The sequence below is a fragment of the Dasypus novemcinctus genome (genome assembly GCF_030445035.2).
Source record: "Dasypus novemcinctus isolate mDasNov1 chromosome 12 unlocalized genomic scaffold, mDasNov1.1.hap2 SUPER_12_unloc_2, whole genome shotgun sequence".
In the NCBI taxonomy this organism is placed as follows: domain Eukaryota; kingdom Metazoa; phylum Chordata; class Mammalia; order Cingulata; family Dasypodidae; genus Dasypus; species Dasypus novemcinctus.
In genome coordinates, this window is record NW_026688130.1 from 135,944 (window position 1) to 145,878 (window position 9,935).

The 9,935-nt window shown below is 42.5% G+C and overlaps 1 long non-coding RNA gene across 1 annotated transcript; it reads right to left on the bottom strand.

The window, feature by feature from the left end:
- Positions 1 to 7,740: 7,740 nt before the first annotated feature.
- Positions 7,741 to 9,312, bottom strand: LOC139438473 (uncharacterized). The gene is made up of 3 exons (XR_011648144.1): positions 9,086 to 9,312; positions 8,529 to 8,624; positions 7,741 to 7,908 (listed from the first exon to the last, which is right to left on the bottom strand). It is a non-coding gene; the product is annotated as an uncharacterized lncRNA (long non-coding RNA).
- Between the last annotated feature and the right edge of the window lie 623 nt (positions 9,313 to 9,935).

Consider the following 9,935-nt stretch of genomic DNA (forward strand, 5'->3'; position numbering starts at 1 on the left):
TGGGGGGCGGGGGCGGTGGGGTTGAATGGGACCTCATATTTTTTTTAATGTAATTTAAAAAAATAATAATAAATAAATAATTTTTTTAAAAAAAGATGTCACAGGCATAAATATCTACGCACCTAACCGAGGTCCCCAAAATACATGAAAGAAACTCTGGGAAAACTGAAGGGAGAAACAGACATCTCTACAATAATCATTGGTGACTTCAAAATACCTCTCACATCATTAGATGGAACTAGATGGAAGACCAACGAGGAAAGAGGGAACTGAAACAATACGATCAATGAGTTAGACCTAACAGACATAGACAGAAGGCAGCATTCAAATTCACTGGGATATACATTCTTTACACGTGCCCAAGGATCCTTCTCCAGGATAGACCACATGGTAGGGCATAATGCAGCTCTCAATAAATATAAAAAGACTGAAATTATATAAAGCATCTTCTCAGATCATAGGGGAATGAAATAAAATCAATAACAGACAGGCAAAAGGTAACTTGGCAAATGTGTGCAGGTTAAACAACACACTCTAAGATAATTACTGGGTGAAAGAAGAAAGTGCAAGTGAAATCAGACAAATGAAAATGAGACCACAATTTATCAAAACTAATGGGATACAGCAAAGGCAGTCTTGAGAGGGAAAGTTATAGACCTAAAAGCCTGTATTAAAAAAGAAAAAAGAGCGAAACTCAAAGAATTAAGGGAACAAAATGAGAAATTAGAAAAAGAACAGCAAACCAGTCCTCAAAGAAAAGAGAAGAAATAATAAAGATTAGAGAAGAAATAAATGAAATTGAGAAGAAAAAGAAATAGAGAAAATCAAAACAAAAGCAGATTCTTTGAGAAGATTAGTAAAATTCACAAACTCCTAGCAAGATTAACAAAGGAAAAAAAAAAAAGAAGAACCTAATACATACAATTTGAAATGAAAAGGGGCAACCCAAGAACTAGAAAGGATCATAAGAAGATATTCCCAGACGCTGTATGTCAATAAACTAATCAACCTAGATGAAATGCTCACATTTCTAGAAATGCACAACCTAACCTACATTGACACTACAAGATACATAAGAACTTAACAAACCAATTACAATTAAAGACACTGAATCTGTTTTCAAAAATCTCCCAACAGAGAAAACTCCAGGACCATCTGCCTTCCCAGGTGAATTCTCCTAAACATTTCAAAAAGAATTAACACCAATCCTGCTTAAAATCTTCCAAATATTGAAGAGGAAGAAAAATAACCCAACACATTTTAGGAAGCCAACATCACCGTAATACCAAAGCCAAACAAAGACACTGGAAGGAAAAGAAAATTACAGACCAATCTCTCTAATTAAGATTGATGCAAAAATTCTCAACAAAATATTTATAAATCAAATCCAGCAGCACATCAAAAGACTTATCTATCAAAACCAAATGGGATTTATTCGGTAGGCAAAGCTGGTTCAACATAAGAAAATCAATCAATGAAATACACCACATTAACAAAGTGAACGAAATGAAACCAAATGATCGTCTCAATCAAGGCAGAAAAAGCATTTGACAAAATCCAACACTGTTTCTTATAAAAACATTTCAAAACAGACGAGTAGAAGGGAAATTCCTGAATATGGTAACAGGCACATAAGAAAAAACCCACAGCTAACATCGTACCCAGGGGGAATGGCTGAAAGCTTTTTCTCTGAGACCGGGAACAAGACAAGGATGTCCACTAGCACCATTGTTCTTTGACATTGCAATAGACGCTCTAGGTAGAGCAACTAGAAAAAAAAATAAAGGCATCCAAATAAGAAAAGAGGAAGGAAAACTCTGTTTTCGGAAGGCATGACCTTATATTTAGGAAATTCTGAAATGTCTACACCGAAGCTACTTGAGCTAATAACTGAGTTCAGCACAGTGACAGGCAGCAAGATCGACACGGAGAAATCAGTAATGTTTAGGTACACTAGCGCTGCACAACCTGAGGAGGAAATCAGGGGAAAATTTCATGTACAAGAGCAACAAAAAGACTCCAACATCTAGCAATCGATTTAACAAAAGCAGCACAGGACCTATAAGGAGAAAATTACAAAACAATGCTAAAAGAAATTTAAAAAGACCGAAACAATTGGAAAGACATTCCGTGTTCATGGACTGGAAGACTAAATATCATAAAGAGGTGAATCGTACCCAGATTGATTGATATATTCACTGCCATACCAATGAGAATTCCAACAGTCTACTTTACAGAAATAGGAAAGACAATTGCCAAATCATTTGGAAGGGAAAGTGCACATGAGGCGCCAAAAGTATTCTGAAAAAGAAGACCAACGTAGGAAAAATTTCACTGACCTTGAAACATATTACAAAGCTACAGTGGACAAATCAGCATGACACTGCCATAAAAAGAGATACACCAATCAGTGCAATAAGATTGAGAGTACAGAAATATACTCTCACCTCTATGGTCAAGCAGTTTTTGACAAGCCTACCAAGTCTGTGTTAATGGGAAAAAACAGACTCTTCAACAAATTCCTATAGAACAGGTTATAAATAACCAAAAGAATTAAAAAAAGACCCCCATCTCACTCTCCATACAAGAATCAACTCAAAATGGATCAAACACCTAAATGTCAAAGCAAGTACCGGAGAACCAGGAAGATGGCAGAGGAGTAAGGGGCTCCTACAGTCCGCTCCTGCTGCAGGGCAGTTAGCAAACACCCAGAGCTCTCTGAGCCAGCTGAAGCATCGTTTGGGGGCTCCAGGAGGCCAGAAGAGCTTCCTGCAACATCCTTGGGGGAGTGGAAGGAGGAGATGCCCGTCTGCAGAGAAGACTCGTAAGTAGAGGCTCCACACCCTGGGGGCCGGTGCCATCCTCCACTGGAGGTACAAGCCGCCTCAGGAGCAGCTCCGAGGCTGGAATCAAAGCTCCACTTCCCAAAACTGGTGAGAGGCGGCAGACTTGGCCCAGTGGTTAGGGCGTCCGTCTACCACATGGGAGGTCCACAGGTCAAACCCCGGGCCTCCTTGACCCGTGTGGAGCTGGCCCATGTGCAGTGCTGATGCGCGCAAGGAGTGCCGTGCCACGCAGGACACCCACGCGCAGGGTGTGTGCCCCGTAAGGAGAGCGGCCCAGCGCAAAACAAAGTGCAGAGTGCCCAGTAGTGGTGTGGCACACACGGACAGCTGACACGACAAGATGATGCAACAAAAAGAGACACAGATTCCCGGGGTGGGGGAGGAAGGGGAGAGAAATAAATAAATAAATAAGTAAATACAATTTTTTAAAAAATGGGTGAGGAAGAGATGGATGGGCACCAACTTCAGCTACTGATGAGGAAATTCAGCGGGCTACAGTATAATCCTGAGAAGAAGTTTGAGCCTGTCCAAGTCAGAAAGAGGCCGGGAGCTGCCATCTTAACTCCACGCCTGTCACGAGGGGAAGCGGGGTGGACTGAGGATCCCAGTGCTGGCGGGGACCGGCTTCTTCCCACCAAGATCACATTGCAGCTCCAGCCTAGGCCCCAGTGCCACCGCCAGCCAGCAGGGAGGAAGCTGCGGGGACCTGAGCCAGCCTCTCTGGGAAATTACCGGCCAAGCCAGGGAGGCCCGTGATCATCCTACTCTGGCGGCACGAGCCGCCCCAGGAGCTGCTCTGTGACAGGAATTGGAAGATCCACTTCCCAGAAACAGGAGGAGAAGACAGTTGGCTGCCCATTTCACCTACTGATTGGGAGACTTGGCTGGCTAAGAGATAACCCTGGGAACAGGAAGGGTGAGAACGAGCCAAGCCGAAAGTCAGAAACAGGCCAGCAGACGCCATTCTGACTCCACCCCCAGCCTGAGGGGAAGCCGGGCTGACTGAAACTCTCAGGGTCAGCAGGAACCAGTTTCTTTCCCGCAGATCAGCCTGCAGCCTGCCTAAGTTTCAGCCCTGCCTCTGGCAGGGAGGACACTGAGGAGCCCTGCACCAGCCTGTACAGGTAACTGCAGGGAACTCTGGCTGGCACAGACTGAAAATCAGAAGTCTACCAGCGCCACTGTGGTCATCTTAGGACCCGCACTGCATAGATTGCTGCCCACACCTGCAGCTCCATCCCTGCCCCAGGCAGGGGCGAAAGGGATGTGAGGCTCCATCAGTCTCTCTGGGCAACTACAGTCTAGGCCTGCACGTGGATTATTCCAGTCACAGGGGCTGTGACTCTGTCCCTACCCCTGGCAAAGGAGAAAGTTGGAAGAAGCTTCACTGGTCCCGGCGCAATGAAGGGGGCTTGAAACTCCACAGCTCACAGCATCAACTACATGCTTGGCTCCTACTGCACAATCAGCAAGGGAGGAAGGATAGGAAGCCCTAAACTAAAGAGAAAGATTGCACCCAGAATAAATACTCTAGGAAGCCAGATGCAAAGACACCAACAAAAAATTACAATCCACACCAAGAAACAGGAAGCTACGGCCCAGTTAAAAGAACAAGATAAGCCTCCAGATGACATAAAGGAGTTGAGACAACTAATTATACATGTTCAAACAAATCCCCTTAATAAATTCAATGAGATGGCTAAAGAGATTAAGGATATTAAGACGACATTGGAGGAGCACAAAGAAGACTTTGAAAGCAGACATAGAAAAATAGCAGATCTTATGGGAATGAAGGTGCAACACATGAAATTAAAAAAAACATTGGAATCATATAATAGCAGGTTTGAGGAGGCAGAAGAAAGGATTGGTGAGCTTGAAGAAATGGCCTCTGAAAGTGAACTTACAAAAGAAGAGTTGAAGAAAAGAATGGAAAAAAATTGTAAAAGGTCTCAGGGAACTAAATGACAGCAAAAGGCATGCAAACATATGTGTCATGGGTGTCCCAGAAGGAGAAAAGAAGGGAAAAGGGGCAGAAGGACTATTTAAAGAAATAATGGTAGAAAAGTTCCCAACCCTATTGAAGAAAATAGATATCGCTGTCCAGGAAGTACAACATACTCCCATCCGAAAAAATCCGAATAGACCGACTCCGACACATACTCATCAGAATGTCAAAGGCCAAAGACAGAGAATTCTGAGAGCAGCAAGAGAAAACCAATGCATAACATATAAGGGATATTCAGTAAGGTTAAGTACGGATTTCTCACCAGAAACCATGGAGGCAAGAAGACAGTGGTCCGATATATTAAAGATATTACAAGAGAAAAACTTCCAGCCAAGAATCTTATATCCAGCAAGACTGCCTTTCAAAAATGAGGGTGAAATTAGAATATTCACAGATAAACAGAAACTGATAGAATTTCTAAGCAAGAGACTAGAATTTCAGGAGATACTAAAGGGTGTGCAAAAGAAAGACAGGAGAGAGAGGCCTGGAAGAGAGTCTAGAAATGAAGATTATATCAAAAAAAGTAACCAAGAGTGTCAAAAAAGTGGGGAAAATAATACGACAGATAAAACTCAAATAGGAATAAACTTAACCAATGATGGAAAGCACTTGTATTCAGAAAACTGCACCTCAGTGTTAAAACAAATTAAAAAAGGCCTAAATAACTGGAAGCACACTCCATGCTCATGGATTAGAAGGCTAAATATCATTAAGATACCAGTTCTACTCAAATTGATATACAGAGTTAATGCAATCCTGATAAAAATTCCACCAGCATTAAAGAAAAAATTGAAAACACAATCATTAAATTTATTTGGAAGGGAAAGGAGTCTTGAATAGCCAGAAACACCATAAAAAGGAAAAGCAAACCCTCATCTCCAGACTTTAAATCATAATACCTACCTATAGTGGTAAAAACAGCGTGGTACTGGCCTAAAGACAGACACAATAGACCAGTGGAACCAAATTTCTGGTTCACAAACAGACCCTCACAGGTATGGTCAAGTGATTGTTGACTAGCCTGTCAAACTCACACAGCTTGGGCAGAACAATCCATTCAACAAACGGTGCTGAAAGAATTGGACATCCATAGCTGAAAGAAGGAAAAGAGGACACCTATCTCACACCTTATCCAAAAATTAACTCAAAATGGATCAAAAAACTAAAAATGAAAACAAGAACCGTAAAACTTCTAGAAGAAATTATTGGAAAATATCTTCAAGACCGAGTGGTAGGGGGTGGATTCTTGAAGGAGAAAAGAGGGGAACTGAGTGGACTACTGATGTTTAATGTATGTAGAAGTTTTAGTTAGCTGTGCTGTAAAATTGGGGAAATGTATAGAGTGGATGGTAACACACAGTGAGTAACAGCTACTTTATAAATGGGGATGTGACTGAAAATCGTAGTCTAGTTATGTAAATGCCAATTGACGGAATGCTTGGGAATGATCTAGGAACTGGATAGCACGGTAAACCAAGAGGTGGGTGAGAATTGTGGTTGATGGCACAGATGCACGAGTGTCCTTTGTGAGCTACAACAAATGTATATTACCAGGGCAGGTGTTGGGAATGTGGAGAAGCATGGGAATAATACAGCTGGAGGGACCTATGGACTGTGGTTAGTAGTCATAATATACTATTCTTGCATCTATGCAAAAGATGTACTGTGTTGATACTGAGGCAGTATGGAAAAGTGAGCCAAATGTACGCTATGGACATGACAATAATCAGATTTCTGCACATGTGCATAATTGTTTGATAAGTTTACAACTTTTGTCATAAAAATATACATATTTAAAAAATAATAGGGCGGTTTGGCCAAAAAACACACCAAATGTAAGATAAGAACTATGATTAGTGGTAAGATTTTGACAGTGTTCTTTCATAGTTTGCAGCAAACGTCCCATGACAATACAAGGTTTTGGTGGAGGGTTGATGTATGGGACCCCTGCATGACGTTATGCATGTTTGCTTTGTAAGTTCGCAACTTTTGCTATAGACTTTTTTATGTATGTTCATATATAAATGATATAAAGATAATAATTGTATTGGTTAGAGGAAAAATACTTTGTTTAGTAGTAATATTTTGACAATGTTCTTTAATCATTAGTTTAAAAGGTTTAAAAACAATACAAGTTACTGGTGGTAGAGTGAGATGTTACATGTTTTTTAAGTTCACAACTATTATACATTTATTGTTTCTGTAAAAAAAAAAAAAAAGGACCATAAAACTACTAGTAGAAAATGTAGAGAAATGTCTTAAAGACCTTGTAGTATGTGGTGGTTTCTTGGACCTTACTCCCAAAGCACAAACGACAAAAGAAAAATTAAATAAATGGGACTTTCTGAAAATTAAACACTTTTGCACCTCCCAGGACTTTATCAAACGGGGGAAAAGGCAGCCAATTCAATGGGAGAAAACACTTAGACACCACATGTCCAATTAGGGATTAATGTACAAGATATAGAGAGAGATGTAACAACTCAACAATAAAAAGACAAACGACCCAATAGAAAAATGGACAAAAGACATGAATAGACATTTGTCCAAAGAAGAAATACAAATGGCAAAAAACACATGAAAAAATATTCAACATCATTAATGATTAGAGAAACGCAAATCAAAATGAGATGTGATTTCACAGCTATCAGAATAGCCACTATGAAAAAGTCAGAGAAGTGCAAGTGTTGGAGAGGATGAGGAAAGACAGGAACACTTATTCACTGTTGGTGGGAATGCAGAAGGCCACAGCCACGGTGGAGGACTGTCGGGCAGTTCCTAAAGAAGCTGAATATAGACTTGCCACGGGACCCTGCAACAGCACTACTGGGCATATTCCCAGGAGAACTGAGAGCACTGACATGTCAGACACCTGCACACCTACCTTCAGAGTGCCGTTATCCCAACTGCCAGAAGCCGGAAACAGCCCGGGTGTCCATCAGCCGGTGACTGGAGAAACACACTGTGCTGTATTCACACGGAGGAACATCGTGCCGGGGTGTGAAGAAGTCAAGTCGTGAACCCGATGACAACATGGATGAACTGGAGGACGGGATGCTGAGTGAAGCAAGCCAGACACAACGGGACAAATACAGGAGGCTTGCACTACTCTCACCTAATTGCACTGTGTAACATAACGTATGATTCCATCTACGTAAGATGTCACTATAAATCAACGTATAGAGGGAAAAAAAGTATTTGTGCAAAAATACCTAGAAATGGGATCTGCGGACAGCAGGGGAAGCACAGAGAGATCAAGAGGTGATGTATTTTACTAGTTGTTTTTTTCATTTATTATTATTATTGAACTAACGAAAATGCTCTAATGATGACTGAGGGGATCAACTCATGACTTTGTGATTGTGCCAAATACCACCGATTGTGCACTGTGGATGAACTGTATGCTTCTTTAAAACAAAGGCAAACAGCACTTAAAAATGGGAGAAATACGAGAATACACATTTACCAAAGGAGAAACGTATGATCCTTTTCATCACTAGGGAAATACATGCTAAAATCTGCTATAGATAATAAAATGGCTAAAATCAAGAGACGTAATGCCAACCGTTAAAGAAAATGTGGAAAAACTGGAATCCTCACACATTTCCGGTGAGAATGCAAAATGGTGCTGCCACTTTGGGAAACATTTTGTCAGTTTCTTAAAAATGTGAACTTACCGTAATTCATCCTGACTCCACTCCAAAAAGTCTTTCCTAAACAAACGAAACTGTATCCGTGCAATGATTCCTAGAGCAACTGTACGGCAGCCAAAACTGGAGGAAAAAAAACACACACGTCTATGAGCTGGAGCATGGATAACAAAAGGCGCTGCATCCATCAACAGACCTGCACCTCTACCTATCTAATCTCAGGCACCTCCCCACCACGCTGCCCTTGGAAGCAGCCCACCAAGGCCTGTCTACAACCTACCTGGAGGACACGCAGGCCTCTACAGGACTAACTTCAGTGCTAATTACAGACATAAATAGAAGGACAGAAGAGCCACGTGTGGGGAAACAACTGGGCCCAAGTCAGTGCACTCGGCGGGACCATAAATTCCAAAGTAGGGACCACTGGCAGGGCACCAAACTCCTGAGCTGTCTGCCTGGCTCCAGCGCCTGGATGTTTCAGAACACTCAGGACACCAGCTCTCTGGGGTAGCATCGACTTTGGCAGTGAGAGACCCTGCTGAGACATGCATAAGCATCAACCCTGGGATAACCTCTGGGCTCACCTCCCTTTGCAGACTCTTAGCACCTCAACTGATTTCTCTTTTATCTTTTCCTCATTTTGGTCGAGGTCTTTTTCCAGTGGCATTGCTAGTTGGTACTTGGTAGTAATCCCTCGGTGCCAGGGAGTCTCATACCCTGGAGTCATATCCCACACTGGGGGACAGACAATGTATTTATAGGCTGAGTTTGGCTTAGAGAGAGGCCGCACGTGAGGAACGAGGAGGCTCCCAGGAGGCAACTCTTAGGCACCCTGTAACAGAAGGCTAAGTTTCAATTTCGAGTGTGAAGGTTCATAAGCACACACAGTCATCAATATCAAGTGTCCATCAGGAGACCATCTTCCTCCACTAGTCACTGTCCCTGTACTCTAGGGGGAATCTTGCTGACGTCTTAGAGAACGTGGCAGAGCTCCCCAGGATGGGAATTTGACATTCCTTCGGTTACCGTCTGAACCTCCATCCACCGAGGCGATGCCCCACGAACGTACATTTATGGGCCTTATATGGACGCGAGGTGGGCTTCCTCCCACGTTATCCCGTCCCTGACATCCCACTCCAGTGATCCTGCCACAGACAGAGAACCACAGTGCTGGAGAGGACGTGGAGACACAGGAACGCTAACTCACTGTGGGTGGGAAAGCACAGTGGTACAGCTCCTGTGGAGGACTGTTTGGCAGTTACTAAAGCAGTTAAAGATAAACTTGCCACATGACACTGCAACATCACTACTGGGTATACAGCCCTGATAGCAGGGACACAAACGGACATCAGCACACCCATGTTCAAAGCAGTATCATTCGCTATCGCCGGAAGTTGGGAACACCCCGGGTGTCCATCCGTTGATGAATGGATA